An 18,763-nucleotide genomic window follows, 5' to 3' on the forward strand; every position below is an offset into this window, starting at 1 on the left:
ACTTTCTTTCCTAGTCTTTTGGAGAGACCAGGGAATATGTTCAATGCTGTGTTTGTTTGATTTCTTCTCTCACTGAATGGGGTTTACATTTGAAAACTATCTGCTGCAGATAAACTTTGTAAGAATGGCCCATTCCCTTATGTCAACCTGCCTTTATTTTTCTCTCTCCTTATGGTGTCCCACTCCTTTTTTTTTTTTTTTTTTTTTTTTTTTTTTTTTTTTTTTTTTTTTTTTTTTTTTTTTTTTTTTTTTTTTTCCCTAAACCTTCAAAGAGTACACTAGTATTTCCAAATTCCCAAGATACAACTCATTACCCTAGGAGCATCTCGCAGCCAGAGTTCTGTGAGGTGAGGCATGGAGGGGAATTCACACTGCTGTTGGAGCACAACAGAGAGAAAAGCTGATGTGCTGCTATTTTAAACAGCTTTGTCTTCTCTTAACTAAAGTTAATAGACCTGTGCAGGATCAACTTCAGTGAAAGGGTGGTTTCCTCACTCCACTATTGCTAGAAAATGTTATTCTTTCCTCTTTTCGAATTAGTGGTTTTCAATCCTTTCCTCCCAGAGCAGTGGGAGCTGGGGAAGCTGAGAACAGTGCACCTTGAAGGTTGTCAGGATTAGGATTTGCTGAACACTCAGTGGCAGTGAGCTGTGTCTGCAGCCAGCTGTCGGCAGACACATGCAGGGCACAGTCCAGGGCGCAGAAGATTCAGTCTCATTTGCTCTTTCTGGTAGCTCTGCACTCAACAGCAAGAGCCAAAGCTCAGAAGGAGCTGCTGCCATAAAGGTGGCTCTACGGGTAGGTTCTTGTCCTGTGCGTGTTCCCTCTGGGCATCCTCGGTGAGTCTCCTCCCCTGCTGCTGTTCAAGCCAGCATCTGTGGAGGATTTAGCATTGCCTGTGTTGTGGCTGCTTCCCTGTGCTGCTGCTGAGGCCAGCATGGGCTGGCTCTGGTGGCACCGGCCGGGACTGCTGTGTGTGATGGGGTGGGACAGCCTGAGCTGTCCCCTTGTGCGTGCCTTGGCCCCTCTGCAAAGCTGCGCTGCACAGCCCGAGGGCCCGTGGCACTGGTGCTTGGGGGTTTGCCCACGGCCCGTGAAGCAGTGTGTGGGAGCGCTGGAGTGGGTTTGGAGACCAGCAGAGCTGCGCCCAGCGCCTGCCCCGGCTTTGGAGGAGGAGGCAATCCAGCCTCCTTGGCTTGGCAGCTGGAAACAACAGACCCACCCCAAGCTCCTTCCAGAAGGGATAACACCTCTCTGCCCCACTCACCTTCCCACCAGGTGCTTGAGGCTGTTACCATTTAGAGGTATTTGAATTACACACTTCTTATGTTTATTCTCGGGTGCTTTCTCCCTTCCCTTTTTTTTTTTTTTTTTTTTTTTTTTATTTTTTTTTTTTTTTTTTTTTTGCCTCTGTGTGTGCGCCTTTCTCAGCAGGATATTTGAAACTGTATCTTGAGGTGCTTCCATATTGAATGCGCTTTCCTTGCAGCAAACCTTGGCAAGGCATAGGCACAAATATACACATTTTCTATTTTGATGTTGTGTGCAGTAAGTGATATCTATGCTTCCTCGTTGCTTATTTTTATCCACTTACCCATTTTCATCCTCTGTTGCTACATTGCAGCTTTCCTAACCCTTCTCCCTTTCTGTAGCAAAAAAAAAAGGACATTCAGATGAAGAGATCTTTTTCAGCTTTTGCAAAGTTTACGTTTTTTGGTTGTCCTTTCCAAAAGTGAGATTACTAAAGGTAAAAAAACAAGGGGAGATAAATCATGAATGATTCTATTACATGCAGTGAAAATTTTGAAGTGTAGGTTTTTAAGCTCTCTGCTGTGGGATTTTCTGGTAGGGGGAGTGGGAGGGGAGTGTATTAAAAGAAAACTATTGAAGAAATGAGCATGTTCTGTTGAAGACATAACTGAGTATTCAGTGTTCCCCAGCACCATCATTTGGATGATTAGCAAGGAAACAGTTTGATTATTCTTGTGAATACCATAAAGGTGATCAGGCAGAATATGGCCTATAGCTGCTTCTGGAAGTTATCAAACTCTATTTCTAGTCCACACACTGCATGAGCGTAGCTTGAGGACAAAGGTTACCAAGAATCAGGAGCAATCAGCAGACTGGGATTCTTGCTTTCCAGAGCTGGCTTTTTACCTTAATTTTTCATGTTGTTGGGTAGGGGATATTTTATTGTTTTCTGGGTCATTCAGTGGCTGAGGGTCTGAGCCAAATGTGTCCACCACACGTTATCCATTGAGGAAAAGAGGATTCCAGCTCCCCCAAGAGCCCTGTGACTCTCTGTGACAAGAAGGCTTATGTTCCTGGTGAAACTGGTGATGTCTGGCTTTGGAGGAACTGGTGAGGTTTGCTGAGGAATGGTTTGCTCCTCCAAAGGCAGGGCAGTTTTGTGGGATGAAAAGAAGCTCATAACACCGTAGGATTTTTACATCCCAGCATACAGATTTGTACCTGTGTCTCCATCTGCTCCCCCCTACAGACTGAGCCAGCTAGCTGAAACAATGCAGAATTTTCATTTCTTGCTGTAGGGCTGGAGAAATTCATGACCAGTTACTGATGCTTATTTATGTTTGGATGTAAACACTATATCAAATGTGCTTTTATTGCCATTTGTTCCAATAAAAAGGTAAAAATACATAATCTAAATGTAAATTTGTCAGTGAATAAAAGCAGGCCACAAAAAATAGCTAGAAAGTTATCAGTCTTGCTGAACATGAAATAGTATGGAAAAATATCGTAAGTGCATAGAGAAGGAGAAATGGAAGAAAATACATTTATTTGGAAAAAAAATCACAAAGAAGGAGACAGTTGTACTCCATTCTGTCAGAACATAATATAATAAGCTCTCTTGATTCTTCAGGGAAGCCTTTCAAGGTAATTTTCCATAGCTTTTAAAACCGTAAACAATAAAAAACTAAGAATGAAACATGGATTGCTCTTCTCAGGAGTGTGCCTGCAACTTCAGGCTTTCTTAAAACCTTTGTCAGTAGAACTTCTTGGCCGTTATGTTAGGAACAGAAAAGGTGTATTTGCTATTAAGATCATCTTCAGAAGAGCAAAGTAAGGCGCTAAGAAGATACTTGAAATGACAGGTAGCTTTTCAGCAGCCCAGAGCATTCTAGCATGCTGCTTCTGAAAGTCTGCATGGCTGGTGTGCAGAGTAGAACTTCATCTGGTCTGAATGTAACTTCATCCAGAACTTTAAAAAGGAGCCCACAAAATCTTCCTGTTAAAGATTTGTTTAACAGAACAAATGTGTCCTTTGCTGTGCTTGTACAGGCTGGATGGTGCTGCAGGGTAATTCGCTGTGTGTTCACCTTCATGTGCAGGAGATCCTGGGTAATTCCAGAGGAATGGGGCTCCCCTGGCCCCAGAGGGAACTCCAGAGCAAGCACAACTAATGAAACTGCTTTCTTCTTGACTTGGGTCAATTCACTTTTCAACTCAGTTACAGATGGGGTGTTTTGCTGACTGCACAAACCAAAATGATTTCTCTGCTTCTTTTCCCCTTGAAGCCTTTCTCCTTTTCCCCACACTGAGTATTTGGCAGGATTCACCTGCAGGAAAAGCTGTAGCAACCATAATCTGGGTTTTGTAAAGTGCCAGCCTTTGTTCTTTAACTCCCTGCTTCTGTAAAAGGCCCAGGAAATTCTTGACTTTTGAGATACAGGAAATTTGGGCATGCTTCATGTAGCATTATTGTGTGGTTCCTGCACCAACAGAATCCCTTGCCTTTCCCCTGCTCCTGCATGGATAGCAAGTGGGCTCAGTAGTAATTTGAGGATTTGCAGTTTGGGTGTATCTGAGTGTCCTGTGTGCCAGGTGAGCTCCATCTCAGAAATGAACTCAGGGAACCTGTGCAGAGCCCCTGTACCTTGACAACCCCAGGCCAGCACTTTGCAAAAGCACATGCCTTTGTCCACATTATGGACCTTAAAGTGACCATTTTTCATCTTTGGAATACTGCTTGAAATCATTAATAACTGGGAGTTACAGGGTCTTCAAGAGCTTTCATGACACCTGGAAATACACCTCTATATTCAACCCCTGTGTAAAGGAACAAACCATACTCGATTTTTTTACATACAGTAGTGCTAATTTTGGAGGGTGAAAGTTCTCCCAGTCTAATCTGAGGATGAAGTAGTATTTATCTGATTGCATTTCAGGGGGAGTTTTGGTCCTTTTCTTAGCACATGGTGGTAGCTGTGCTGCTCCAGTGTAAGTTAGGAGACAGTGCCCAGATTAAAAAATTCTGAGTCTTTGACAAAGTAGGTTATAATAAAGACATAAATCATTTTTATTCTCGATTGGAATGGTAGATTAGAGCAATATTTTAATAATATTTTATAATAAAAGTATTGGCTTTTATTACTCATAAAATTATTCAGAGGATGCACCAAAGACTTTAAAACAGAACAAACATCAAAGCAAAAAAGAGGGTTCTAGCTAATAGAGTTAGTGTAATGTTTGAGTAAAAATCCTTTGGTTTACGCTGGCTGTTCGTATTTTCCGTTTTACGTTGCAAATCTTGTATTTGGATAGTGGCCTTTCCATCCTCCATAAACCTTTTTTTTTTTTCCTAATTTGTCCCTCATCCGACTGCAGAGCAATGTGAGTTAAGGTCCTGCCATGCCAGAGGCAAAGGCTGTAAGGATTTAGTCACTGTTGAGATGGCTGTTGCACTCCCAGGTCCCTCAGCCTCACTTGAGAGACCAAACACTTGGATGAGTTGTGAGGGTGGCATTGAGACAATCAGGCAGGGTCAGACCTGGAGTGCTGAATGTTATTGTCCCTTTCGTGTTGGCTCTTGTCCCTTTTTGTGGGAAGATTCTTTCCCTCAAGGAGAGCGTTTAATTTTGATTTGTGTGGAACAGCATGGAAATGGGATTGAAGGGATCAGCTACTGAATTGTGCGTCCTTTACCTTTTATTAGAGGTGTTAGCTCACATCTTGGTGAAGGATGTATTATGTGATCACAGAAATAGAATAGATTTAACTCTTTTTAAATGCCTTTTATCAATTTCCTCTCGCCACAAAGTGTGAGTTATTGACAAACCCCAGGCCTCCTGTCACACCTCCTCCTCTGGTTTAACAGCCCTCTCCTACATGCCCTTGTTGCTATGGTGCTCCGTTTCACAGCTACAGTGCCTTCTATATTGTAACAAGTGACATATGCTCAAGGCAGCCCAAAAAAGTCAGCACAATGGCAATTGATAACTTTGAATTCTTTCCTTAAGAGGAAAAAAAAAAAAAAAAAGTGTATAAGGCAACCAAAGGATTGACACTACTGGAAAAAGGGCTCAGGAGATAATTATTCCTACGCTACCTTCCTCTAAAAAATGCATTATGGGATAAAGGATTTGCCTAGAAGTGAGTAAAAACAGAGTTTTCTCAGATGTAGATTTTCATATTTCATTGATGTTTTTAGTTAAAAGCAAATAAACAAACCTATTTCCTATGCTGGTTTCCTTCTGTCTTCTAAGTAAATATTGGCAGGAAGAGTGATGATGTCTTTAATGTGTGTGAGATCTCAGATGGTTTTGTGCAACAATTTGAAATGAAAAAATCTGGAATTTTTCAAATGAAAAGAAGAAACGTTCCCTTACCTGTTCTCTTACAATAACAACTTGTATCCTGCACCTTATTTTGCACAGAACTGCTAGGATTATTTTAAAAAGGAAAAAAAAAAAAAAGGAAAGCAAAACCTCTGTCTTGGGAATTGGATCTTTAGTGTTGTTCTGGGTAAGTTTTTGAGATGGTGCTGTCCCTGTTTCAGAAGCATAGGCTGCTGCCCATTAGGAAGGCTGTCCATCTAAAAAACATTTTCAATTGCAGTTATAGGAACATGCACATTCATTGCAGTCCTAATGAAAAATTTAGTAAAGCCACATTTATTCACTGAATACTAAGGTTGTTAATAACAAAGCATACATTATTAATGCAGAATAAAGTGAAGTAATATAAACATATAAAGTAGTATTTGACAGGAACTGCTAGAAGGTGTCAGAGAGAAATGGGTCCAGGTGTAAATCAATTCTTGCTATGTTAAAACACAGCTGTGAGGGGCCTTTCTAGATGAGTATTAATGCTAACACCATGCTGAAGCAAAATACATTGCTCAAAATTCTCTTTTTTTTTTTTTTTTTTTTTTTTTGCTTCAAAATATGGATTATAAAACTGTGAAATAAGCGTGATCTTAAAGATCCTGTTCTCACAAATGAATGGAATTGAAGCACAGGCCAGCAGTTCTCCTGATGCCAGGCTGGACATGCTCAGTGATGGGCTGCCCACCCTGCTGGCAGCCTGAATGGGAACACTGGGCCTAGAGCAGCCCAAGACACGCTTCAGAGAAAGTGTTGAGCGTCCAGTCTTGGTGCACATCGGATTTTCGGGCAGCTGTGACTGCCCTGGAGGGCATAACCCACTGAGGATACCCTCCAGAGGGAGGGCTTGTGTCTGATTTTGTCACGCTTGCTGTTTTTCGACGTTTAGCTGCCCAGCCTTTTCTGGCTGCCCGGTGCTTGTGCCGAGCTGGTTCTCAGCTGTGCCAGCCTCGCTGCCAGGCGGGTGCTGCTGTGACTGTCACCTCTGCCTGGCGGGGAGGGCAGGCAGTGTGGCACCACAGCTCCCCAGGGTGACAGTGCTGCTGCTCCCATCGTCCCGGCCACGAGCCGCGTCCTGCTGCCAGCGCAGAGGGAAGCAGATCGTCCGTGCCTCCCGTGCCCTTTCCCTTGTGTCAGCTTGTGATGTTTATCTGGTGAGCAGGAGTAACCTTAAAAATAACTCTTGGGATGAAGTCTAACTCAGGCTTTGTTCTGTCTTTAACCTCAGGCAGACTGTGTCAGCAAGAGACTTTGAAATGATTTTTTTTTCCTCATACCAGCTTTTTTTTCTAACAGACAGCACTGTACTGAGACCCAGAGACTGTATTCCCAGCTCTGATGTTTTTGGTACCTCTCTTTATCCCTTCCCAAACCTTCCACCGTGTACCTGGCTTGTCATACACCACCCCTCTTGGGCATCGATTCTCTGCTCTTTGCTGCACAATTTTACAACACCTACCAAGACTCTTCTGGGATCTTCTGGTGGCATGCAAAAAATAAATAACAAATCTAAAGGAAAATTGCTAATAGGACCAATCTTAATATTCTTTTCAAAATATCCTGTCAAAGAGCCTTAATAAAGGGCAGAAGGGGTAGACAGCGAAAAGCATGGGCTTTATTTTAGCAAGAGTCAAAGTGATGTGTGTGCATGCACAGCAGCTGCCAAGCAGAACTTAACTCCATGGAAATTTCTGATCTTTTAAAATGTGTTTTCAACCCAAAATGGACAAAGGCTGCACTTTGAGAACCTTAGAACTGAAAAGTTTGTAGGTTTTGGTCCGTCAGATCATTTTTCAGAGTACACAAGATAATTCCTCGCAGGGAAACAAAACCGAAATCTTTTTGGAATTGGGTCAAGGCTCTATGACATAAACATCAAATTACATCCATTATTAAGCAGGCTGTACAAATAACAATTGCCACTAAGTTCTTTCACTCATTAAATCATTGAATAATTCAGGGTAGAAGGGGCCACTGGGAGGGTTGAACAGTCAGCTTGCTGAGGGGCTCACACAGCCCTGCCCTGACCACCTTTGTGATGGAGACTCCACAGACATTTTGGACAACCTCTGTAGTGCTTAACCTTTTCATGCTGTTCTCTTTGGCTTTTTTCCCACTCTCACCTTATGTCCAGCCGTGATTTATGAACATTTCTTCAATCTTTTTCTGACCACTGCTGAGAAAGGTCAGGCTCCTTCTCCTCTGGATCGCTCTCCCGGTGGTTGAGGACTGTGGCAGGTCCCCCTTTCTCCTTCCCTGGAGGCTGAGCGAGCCCAGCTCCCTGTGCCCCTCCTGAGCTGTGTGCTCCATCCTCCTCCATGGGGGCATCCACACCCCTCACCCAGGGAGGGACAGGATTTTGGGCACTGCAGATGTGATTGAACCTTCCTGATGTCCAGTGGTAGGAAATAATTAATTTCTGACTTTCTGGCTGCTCCCTCACTAAAGGTGACCAGGATGAGGGTGCAGGGCTTGCATTCGCCTTTGCTGAGCTCCTTGAGGCTCCCCTGGGTTTTTTCCCACATATTTGTTCCCTGGTGGAGGTGCCCCTGTACTGATTCCTAAGGATGATACTGATTTGAGCCACTGCCCACCCAAACACTCCAGCCCTGTTTGGACTTTTACTCATGCCCAAATACAATTAATCATTACAGTGATTCTAAGAATTATTCTTTCAGATTAATTAAAAGTAAAGGCAAACAGAATGGAAATGGGAACACTGGCATATTTTCTAAAATTGAAATGGTATTTCAGTATGCTTTAAACCTGATGTAAGTTATTTTGATATAACCATCTTTCCTTTCTCTGCTTTTCATTTAAAATTCAGCGATTGCTAGAATCAACTTCTGAATTATTGAACTTTTAAACAAAATTAAGTAGGCACTGTCTTGACTGTTCTGAAAGTAAAATTAAGACATAGGACTGATCCTTTGAATTTTTAAGGGAGAGTTTCAAGATACATACATATACGTTGGTTTGGGGTTTTTCTGTTAAAGGAAAAAGACAGATATGGTTTCCAGCCTGAATCTGAAATGATGAACACCAAGGAATAATAATACACTGTTGCTCAGTTTCCTGCTTTCTTTATTGGCTTGCTTAAGTGTTATGGCTGCTGTAGAGTATCAGTTCTGCTGAGAACGCGTTTGACAGCAGCCAGACAGGTTCCCTCTGCAGAACCGGCATGAGGCCGGCATCGGAGCTGCTACTGCTCGGAATTCTGCAAAGCACCTCTCCAAAGCTGGTCCAAAGGTTGCGATGTCCAAGATTTATCTTGGTAATTTTAGTGCCGGCCCACTGGAAATGTTTTTTAGCCTTCAGACACGCTGCTGGCCAAAGCTTTCCAACGGGATGTGAGCCACAGACTTTCTCACTAGTCATAGCTGAGTTATTTTGCTACTCAGCTATGCAGAAGCAGCAGCAGGCCTTTAGGCTAATTAATAAATCATCAACGCATTTGTGGTGTGAAAAATGAAATATTTATGCTTGCCAGAGTAATGTTTCTGTCTTGCAGCCCCATGCTCTGTTGATGCCTGATGGAGGATGAAGTAAATACCAGCTGGTGTAGAATGAGCAGAATATAATTACTTTCTACAAAGTTAACTGAATATTAAAAATAGAATTCAGAGAAGCTGGCAAAAGGGGAAAAATATATAGATACATGCCTGTAAGGCAGGACATAGCCAATACATGAAGGGAACACTTGCCTAACTGGTACCGTGTGGCTGGGAAAGCTGCAGGATCCATCTTGTGTACAAATGTGTCACACAGAGGCCTTTTCAGAGAGCAGTTAGTGGCCAGCTGGAGCGGTGAAAGGCCTGAAGGGAAGCCAAGGATGCTCTGCTTTTCCGGTCGGTCATCGTTAGGGGACCAGTGAAGGACTTAAAGCATCAGCTGTTGTTGCTTTTCAAAAATGTGTCCACTAATAAAAGGAAGAAAATATTACTTCTAGGCTTTAAGGCAACCAGGAGCTAGTTTTGTTCTTTGTGTTCTGATACAATGGTAGATTTACCGGGCTGTGCTGGGTGTCATTTTTGCAATCACTGCCCTAGTCCGTCTCTGCAGAGTGAATGTGTGAGCACCAGGCCAATCAAACCCCTTGAAGAAAAACATTATCATGTAACAGAAAGAGGATTTAACCCCTTATTTGAAGTGGAGCCTCTTTAAAATAATCAGCTAAAAGTGATTTACACAAGTGGCTGATTTTACGTGCTGGCAGTTACAATCAAATGGATTGAAAGGGTGAGCCATCAAAAAAGGCTTTTCAGATGGGCGGAGGGGAGGCATTGTGCAGGTCAGGCATCAGCCTTTGCCTATCTCCCAGTTATAATTTCAGGGTGGGTTGGGGTTTTTTTGGTTGGTTTTTTTGTTGTTGTTTTTTGGTTTTTTGGGTTTTTTTGGTGGTTTTTTGTTTGGGGGTTGTTTTGTTTTGTTGGGTTTTTTTGTTGTGTGGGGTTTCTTTGTTTTTGTTTTGTTTTGTTTTGTTTTGTTTTTTCCCCTGGGCAATTTAGTCTGACTTTTTCCCCTTTGTTTTGTGTGTACAGCCTGAGGTTGTGATAAAATCCCGGTGTTCAAAATCCAGGTGGAACATTCCCTTTCTCTCACTGTTTCAATTTCCTTTCACAGCCTTGTCAGAGTACTCTATTCAGGAGCTCAAACCCCGATGTGCAAAGGAGCTTCTGAGCCTGTCCAGGCCAAACTCAATGCCAAGCCCTTCAGACTGGTATCACCACTTGTTGTGTGTTTCGAGTGTGAAGATCTGTAGCGGAATCAGTATGGAAGGATGGACTCCTAATGGGATTATTGGTCAGGTTAGTGAATCGCTTCTTTTAAAATAGCAAAGAAACATACTTTTCCCTTTTGGCTGTGACATTTCTGAAAGCAGGCAATGGCCTGAGGTGGGCGCACAAGACAGTGGACATCTCATCAAGCTGTTCCTCTCAAAGGGAGTGATTGGTAAATAAGGTTTGTAATTTGTGGGGTTTGGCCTGCTGCTTGGCTTTTTTCCTCCTGTTAAAGATTTGTGGTAGAATATTCTTGCTGTTTAACAGTACAGCTGCCCCTGATGTCTCCTCAGGGCTGAGTTATGTTCTACTCCCATGGGATAAAGCTGTCCCAAGGCGCTGCGCCCTGCCCTCGAGCACCTTGCTGGAGGAGTGGAGGGAGCTGGAGGCTTTGTCCCCTTTCTCCCCATCACCGTGAGCACCACAGCAGTCGTGCAGAGAGGGAGGGGGACACACAAGAAGCTTGAAGTCCTATTCCCACGTGGCAGCAGCAAGCAGGATGCAGCCAGGTCCCTTCCATCACCGTCAAGCTGCCTGCTAATAAGGGTTTGAAGGTATAGGAACAGAGAGGGATGAATGTACCCTTTTGCACCTGTCTGACAGAATAAAATCAGCTGCATTCAAGGAACTTGAGAAATAGATATAAATATTTCAGGAAGAAGTAAATTTAAGATCTTCAAATGCTGGATGCTGGACCATTTGAGAATACTCATTTTAAACAGAAGAATTACGGAAGCAGCAAATGATCTCTATTTGCAACAGGGATTAGAACTAAATGTCATATTTTAGGTCCATGCTTCATGTTTGCTTCTACAAGAACAGACAATTTAAATGTCAGTTATTATAGCTTGTCAATAAATTTCGGAATCTGGGCAAATCTGGAAAACATGACTGACAGCTACAAATTAATTTATCTTTATTAAATAACCAGCCAGCGCTTCACTGCCTTTGCTGACATGCATCAGAGTACAACACCACTCATTCAGAGTGTGAGCTGTTGTTTTGTCATGAAGTACAAATTATGCAGATTCTGCTCATCTCCTAGGAAGAGAGCAATCTCTGAAGCTGTGATGCCCTTTAGGAGAAGTAATCCGTTATCCCAAAAGTTCTACGGTTTTAAACTCACAGAGCGGTGGTGTGGTTTAAAACAAAGCAGGCTTTCATCAATGCATAAAACCATAACTACTAGTGTGGATGGTAAAAATTAATATTTGCTGCTTAGAAAGAAAAGAAATAGTGTGGAAATAAAGGCCTTCTCAAAGTTAGAAGTGAGTTAAAAGCCAGCATGAGCTACTGCTAGGTAATCAGGACTTCTGAATAGGAAGCCATTAATTTAAGCACTTACATACAGACACAGCAGACTAAATAGAGGGGTGTGTTTGAAACAACAGACTCTATCCACAGTGGGGTGGGTGTTGTACCTGAAAATAATACTAATATTAATCCCAGTTGTTGGGGTTAGAATTGCCGGATGCTCTTGTCGCAGATTATGCAATAAACAGTTTCCTTGATGGCAAAGAAGAGAAACTGTGCAGGAAGGTGTTTTTTTCAGAGCAGGTGGCCAAACAGGGATGATCTAGAAATTCTCAAGTTGCTTCAGAGAGCCTTGGAATGGTCAGGGTTACAAGGGACCTTAAAGACCATCAAGATCCAGCCCCCCTGCCGTGGGCAGGGACATCTTTCTCTGGACTGGGATGCTCAGAGCTCCATCCAGCCTGGCCTCGAACACTTCCAGGGATGGGGCATTCCGGACTTCTCTGTGGCTGGAGCACATTCTGGTGAAGACTGAGGCAAAAAAAGTCATTGAGTACCTCAGCTCCTTCCATATGCGACTGCATGTGTGCCGCCCAAATTCTCTACAAATAATTGAGTTTTTTGGTTTTCTTGAACTTTTTTCTATGTTTAGTTGGGTGGGGTTTTCCATAATTTTTTCACTGTTCAGCAAAACAGTGAAAAGAAGGAAGAGAAATTCTGGTTGTGTTTATCATGAGGCTACTTCTCCACCTGCAGAGGGATTCAGCCTGTTGTGTCCTCCCTATAGAAAGTCTTAAGCCATTAATCTTCAGAAATTACAAAAATGCTCTGTTATATCAGCCACCTGTTAATCCTGAGGTTTAATGATGACAGTGCAAATTTCAGCACCATCAGTTATTTCATAGCAATGTCTAGAAATGTTTCTGTTATTTGAAGCCTTTTAAGAGGCCAGTCAACAAAAGTTAATTTTGGGGCTATAAAGGATCAAATAATAATCCAGTTAAAGGTTTTTGTACTTCAGTAGAAAGCCTGAGAGGAAAGCAGAGAGAGGTGTGATTTGTAGAGCTCGGAGGCAATATATTCTGGGAGACTGGATAATTTTAATGGTTGATTTTATTTAAAACTATTCCACCAGAGTATGACTGCTATATTCTGTAATTTATTTGGACTTTGAGAGGTGTTGTGAGACCAGGTTTGAAAGCTCTTGAGCAGTATTCTGAGGGGAGAACATGGCAAAGTGGATACAGTTCTTCTCTCTGCTCTAGCGGCCACCATGTAATTTAGCAGTCATCATGTGATTTAGAGTAACCCTTTCTCGTTATTTGCCTTTTATCTGGCTCAGTATCCTTCATTCTGATTACCGTGGGATGGTGGTACCCTTTGGATCTGCCTGATGCTGAGCATTTTGAAACTCCAGCTGTTTCTTGAGGGCCCAAAATACGATGTGGTCTTTGTTTTGATGAAGGCTGCCATGTGCCACTCCTGGGTGGCAGCCTAGGCTGTGATATCCTTGCAAGTCAGAAAGTCTTTTGAATGTTTTGGTGCTTGCTTAGGCCATTTTCCCTGGCTGTAGTCTTATAAAAATTAAAGTTTTCTATTCATGTCAGTGCTTTCAAGCTACAAGCATCCCTGTGATGTCTTTACTTTCGACCACTGGAGCCTTATCTCCTTGTGCATTAAATGAATGTCCTATGACAATTAATGCAATATTTAACACTGTTAACCTGTTAGGTTGAGAGGTTCAGAGCTTTGTCTCCTCTGTCCAAATGAAGAGTCACTGTTCATTTGATAATCACCATAGTTAGCTGGTCAAATTTGCATGCCATTAACATGCGAGGTTTGGGTGGTGTTTTTTGGTGTGGTTTATATTTTATCTCTCCTGTCAGTCAAGGGGGAAAAAAAAGGTGATATAAATAGAACATGTAATGAAATCAGTCTGAGTAGGAAACTCATCAATCTAGACCTCATAGGTGCTGCAAACCCAACAGGTAATAGATAAAAGGTCATCCTATTTCATGGACATTGCTTTAGATAAAATACCTGTTAGAGTTAATAATTCTCACAATAAATCTTGCTAACATAAAGAGCTCAGCTATACAACTGTAGTTATTTTTACATCAATGAATGTAATATGAATTAATTAACATGAACTGTTCTCTGTATCAGATTTTGCTCTATCAACTGAGCATGGAGATTCCCAAAATAACCACTAGGGAAAGGAGCCTGTATTATTGCAGCATTTCATCTGTATCTGGTGCCTTGAAATCTAAGTGTTCCTTTAATTTACCCTGAACCATAGCAGCTGGATCAGTAATTAGGCTCGGCATCAAACACAACATTGGCAAGGAGCCATATAAAGCACAGTCAGTTTGGAGTCACAGCCTGGTTTGGACTTCAACTTACCTCAAAAAAAGGTTTTGGATATGAAAAAGGACCTCTGTAGGTTTTTCTCTGCTTTCAGATGATATGAGTTGGCCTAATGAGAGCTACCACCTCGCACTATGAACCCGCCTTCCACGTATATCATGCTCATACAAGTTAAATTCATTAGTTAAACATAAAATTAGGCTTGAGCACATCTCTGGTCAACCCTTTATAGGGATCATGTTTATTCTGCCTGCACTACTAGAGTTTTCAGGTCAAATATGACCTCTCTCTCTCTGAAACCATAAGAAACAAGCTATGAGGAAGAGGGTAGCAAAGAGATGAGGTGGTCAGTGTTTAGTTTAAGTGGCTCTGGTACTGTGATGTTTGTCAGCTCAATGTGCAAATACAGAAGGTTATTCTGATTTATGGAAAGCTTGCTTTATTTCTCTACTGTCTTGTGAAAGAGCTGAAAGTTTTCTGCTTTCATGGACCAAGCACGGACCATGGAAGACCAAGAACCATGCTGGGGGATCAGGGCCTGAGTGTTGGTATTTTGTCTCTGCACGTCTCCAAAATGAGCTTGCTGGAACTAACAACAAATATAAGGCATGCCTCCTGCAAAAATCATCCATCTCTTCACCCCTTGAAAACAAAAACCAGAGAATTAGAGGGAAGATTTCAGGTAATTTCTAGGTTATTGCCCTGCTAGCTGTGACCTTGTTCTGGTATTTCACTTGTGTGTTCTGTTCAGAGATAAACCTTCCTTTCCTCACCAGTCTCTTTCATGGCATCAGACAGATCCTGCTCTGGGTGTCACAGCAGGCGTTTGTTCCAGGGCTGGCAAACAATTCTGCTGCTGTGTTCAAGAGCGAGAGGCAGATTTGGAATTAGTTTTTGAGGCTCCAGGACTTAGATTAATTGGTCAAGAGGTCTGATTCAAACTGCTGTAATTGCACAGCCAGCAAGCGTCCGCCGCATGTGTTTATTCTTTCCTATTTCCAGCCAGAGGGCTGAGATAAAGTTTCTTAATTAGCTTCTGGAAATAGGAAGAAACTGTTGTTCCATCACGTCCTACAAAAATGAGGCACGCTGCATATGAAACAGGGCAATGGGCACAAAAGTTGCTTGTAGTTGAAGGACAAAGCATGTGCTCACTTAGATATCGACTGATATGTGTGCTGCCAGTGACAGCTTATGGGTGTGAAGAGGTAAATCAAGCTCTATTTTTGGGACTTTTTTTTTTTTTTTTTTTTTGTTCCATGACAATTCTTGCCTTACAAGTAAAAAAAAAAATTACAAGGAAAAAGGCTTAGAGTACATTAGAGTAGGGTACTTATGTGCAGAGTACCTAAGAAGACAGACTTTGTATATGAAAAGAAAATGAAAAGATAACTTATAAAACATTCTTCACTAGCATATGAGATTGTGGAGCTTAGTTTAAGGCAGAACTATGTGAATGGTTATACCTTACTAAGTGACATTAGTAGAAAAGGAACTACAGGAAGTACAAGCAAAAAAGTTGTAAGAAGCTAATAGTTACTAGCAAATTTAACACGGAACATTTCAAGTTTTCTGAAGTAGAGATAATCAGACCTCGCTCATCTGCTTTACAAATTCCCATCACGTAAGGATGATTATATTAAAATTACTTCTTGGTATAAAGCAGGATTCACTACCCATACTAATATGATAGATCTCTCAAACTGTTTGCTTGGGTGAGTGTTCCTTCAGTATGGTTCAAGGCATTCCAAATCTTGCAGTGAACTGACAAAGGTGCCTTTGAATACTTTAATCATGCATAGCCATCTTTACCCTCTTTAGACTCAGACTTATCTAGATTATATGATTGGTTAGCCTCTCAGAATAAGTTGACCCTTAAATTAAAATGTTGCCTCTTTGAAGATTACCAATCAAATTAAAACAACCAGTCACACTTTAACCTCTAAAATAAATTGAGTTTTTTAAGTGTTCTCTTTTAATGATCGGTTCCTATAAAATAATTTATAATTGTCAGTGCTCCACACTACAGAAATTCAAGCTCATTTGAAGAGTAGGACTGCAATGAGCTCTTTATCAAGCACTTTCTCATCTTTAGAGCTGTGGTCTTGGTAAGATCAGAGAACGAATTAGAATAACACCACTGTCTATATTGGGTTCATGGCTGGAATGAACTAAATAGAATGCCTGAAAACCAGTCCCCTTCTGACTACCATGTGAAAAATTCTACCTGCTGAGTCAAGTGCTCTTCTTCCAGCACATTCAGAGGACTTTCCAGCATACACCTAGTCCAAAGCCTTTTGAAAAGTTTCTGCTTTTCCACCATGCCTCTGAAGCTGGCTTTGTAATCCTGATGCTGGCAAGCTCCTCTCCTCCTTTTTCAGGGGTTTTTCAGGTGGCGTCACCCACAACGGAGGAGAGTCTCCGAGCCCTGTTGTGTTCTGTGACTCCAGAGACCAATGTTCCTTCCTCCTGCTAATTGCAAATTTGTTCATCAAGACACAGCAGATAAAACAAGGAGAACATGCTCTCATTTTTTAAAAAAATAATTATCTTTCTATAAAATTTCTTAAAGTATTATGTGAATTACTCTTACAGTACAGTTAGAGCTAGCTGGCAAACAGCCATTTTGTATTTTTTTTAGTATTTCACATGCACTTCTCAAAAATACTTAATTGTAAGAGAAGTTCATGTCTATATTGACAAACCTGGTAATTAAGAGCTGATGTAAAATTCTTGCATAAAACTTCCACATCACACCTTCAGTGTTATGATAATAATGATTATTACTCATATTGATTTAAGCCTCAACATTGACAATCTCAGTTTGCATCCAAAAAATATGATGTTTGATTTAAACCAGTGTTTTTCAAGTATGCCTGCAGAAATTGTTAACCTGGGGGGATATGCTGGGTGCTCCTACAAAACATCTAATTCAACTTTTTTTTCACACTAAGCGATCAGTATCTTTAAAATAATGCAATATTTCAAAATAGTTTTTAGCTGAAAATGGTTTTTCACTATTAAAATGTCTGTGTGTCATGATGTCATAAATGAAATGGGGGGCTCTGCTGGATCTTCATTCTGGTCTCTTTTGCAGGAAGAAAACTGTCACTTTCTCTTGCTTTTCAAGATATTTTATTGCATGCATCGTGCATATGAGCTTATGCCCACTTTAGTCAGTTTCATCCATATTATTCTACCAATGGCTAAATAACGATAACATAATATTATAGTATATATAAATAACTATTTTAGTATTTCCATCGTAGAGTCAGACACAATTGTGTTCTTGGATATGGCAATTATTTTAACTCAGAGTTAAATTATGTCTTGGGCTTTGAGCAGAATAAGCAGAGACCTCATGAAGGAGCCTTTATGCAACAGCTGAAAGCACAAGCATGCCCTGGTGGGTGTGGCTCTAAGCAATTTTAGATGACCTCAGCTGAAGGTCTGTTTTAGGTGTTTAGCAAAACCTAATCAAGTTGTGCTCATCTGGGTGTATTTCTTCCTAGTAAAAGCAGGAGAAAACAGTATGTGAGAGAACAGAGGATCAGTATATACAGAAACAACAACAAAATCAATAATTATAAATAATAGAAGGTAACATAGCAACAAAATAGCCTTTAATGCCAGTCCTCTAGCCACCTGTATAAACTTCTGAGAAGATTTTTTAACTGCTGCTCCTTGCTTGCTGTCTCCCACACCACATGTGGGGTTATACACAGGGGTTTTTTTGTGGCCCCAAAAAAGCCAGTAATACAATGTCCTGGCTACAGAAGTGTGGTCAGAAAGGCTTTTCCTTCCCACTTGACAGAGAGATTCAAAGGCTCTGCTGTCTAGCCCACTGTATTGATCTCTGTTTCTTACATGTTAAGTAGGAAATCCTCTCCAGATTTTGTTTGTTCTGGCTCTTTGTTGCTTTGAGGTTTCAGTAAATAGCAGCATTTCACCAAGAAGTTTCTTCTTTGTAAAAATATTCCTTTTGAAGAAACCAAATAAGCAGCAAACAGGTGAAAAGGTGTCTATTGCTTTGCAGTTGCAGGTTTTCATGGCTCTTCCCCCATTTTTTTTTTTAAATATTACTTTAGACTTGGAGCTCTGGAGGCAATGCAGAGTAGAACTGAGCAGAAAGCTTATGTAAATGAACACGTATTTTCATCTCCTTCCTAGTGCACCTTGTCACAATATTCTTCCCCTATTTCTCCCAGGTCATCAAAAGAAGTGAGAGCTGTGTTCTCTTCTCAATGTTCTCTTGTGCTCTGTGATTTTGTGGACTCCACAAGTTTTATTGGTGTGAACTGAAATTGCTTTCAAATGGTCTTGATTGGTTTGTGCTGGCTTAGCATATGACTTGGAGTATTTTTGTTTGGTTTGGTTGTTTGCCCAATCCTCCCATAACTGGTTGATCTAGGACACCTTAGATCAAGTGTTGCAAAAATGACATCATGACAATCTGTGCCTATTTGAGCTAAAAACCTTCTGTCTGGAGTCTCCAGGGCATCATAACCCAGCCACTTCAAAGAGAATTTCTTGTAGTGATTTAATCTCTAGATTCTACTTAGGGTCTAGAGATAGATGTATGCTTTCTCTGGGTCATGGTAAATAATTTGCAGTACCTTGAGGAGAAAAATATATGAATATGCATGCACACACACAAAAAAACCCAACAACATTACAGGTGCTTTGATTTTTCTACCATTTTTACTTGACTGTTTGGGTATACAAGCAGAATAAAAA

General features: G+C 41.3%; 1 long non-coding RNA gene across 5 annotated transcripts in view; it reads left to right on the top strand.

The window, feature by feature from the left end:
* The window catches only part of LOC120756229 (uncharacterized), a 38,686-nt gene that overhangs the window by 9,749 nt on the left and 10,174 nt on the right, over positions 1-18,763 (top strand). For all 5 annotated transcript variants that reach the window (XR_005702070.2, XR_005702071.2, XR_005702072.2 and 2 more), the window contains exon 2: positions 10,248-10,432. This is a non-coding gene — a long non-coding RNA (uncharacterized LOC120756229). The remainder of the gene's footprint in view (positions 1-10,247; positions 10,433-18,763) is intronic.

Source organism: Hirundo rustica, chromosome 8 (assembly GCF_015227805.2).
Source record: "Hirundo rustica isolate bHirRus1 chromosome 8, bHirRus1.pri.v3, whole genome shotgun sequence".
NCBI lineage: Eukaryota > Metazoa > Chordata > Aves > Passeriformes > Hirundinidae > Hirundo > Hirundo rustica.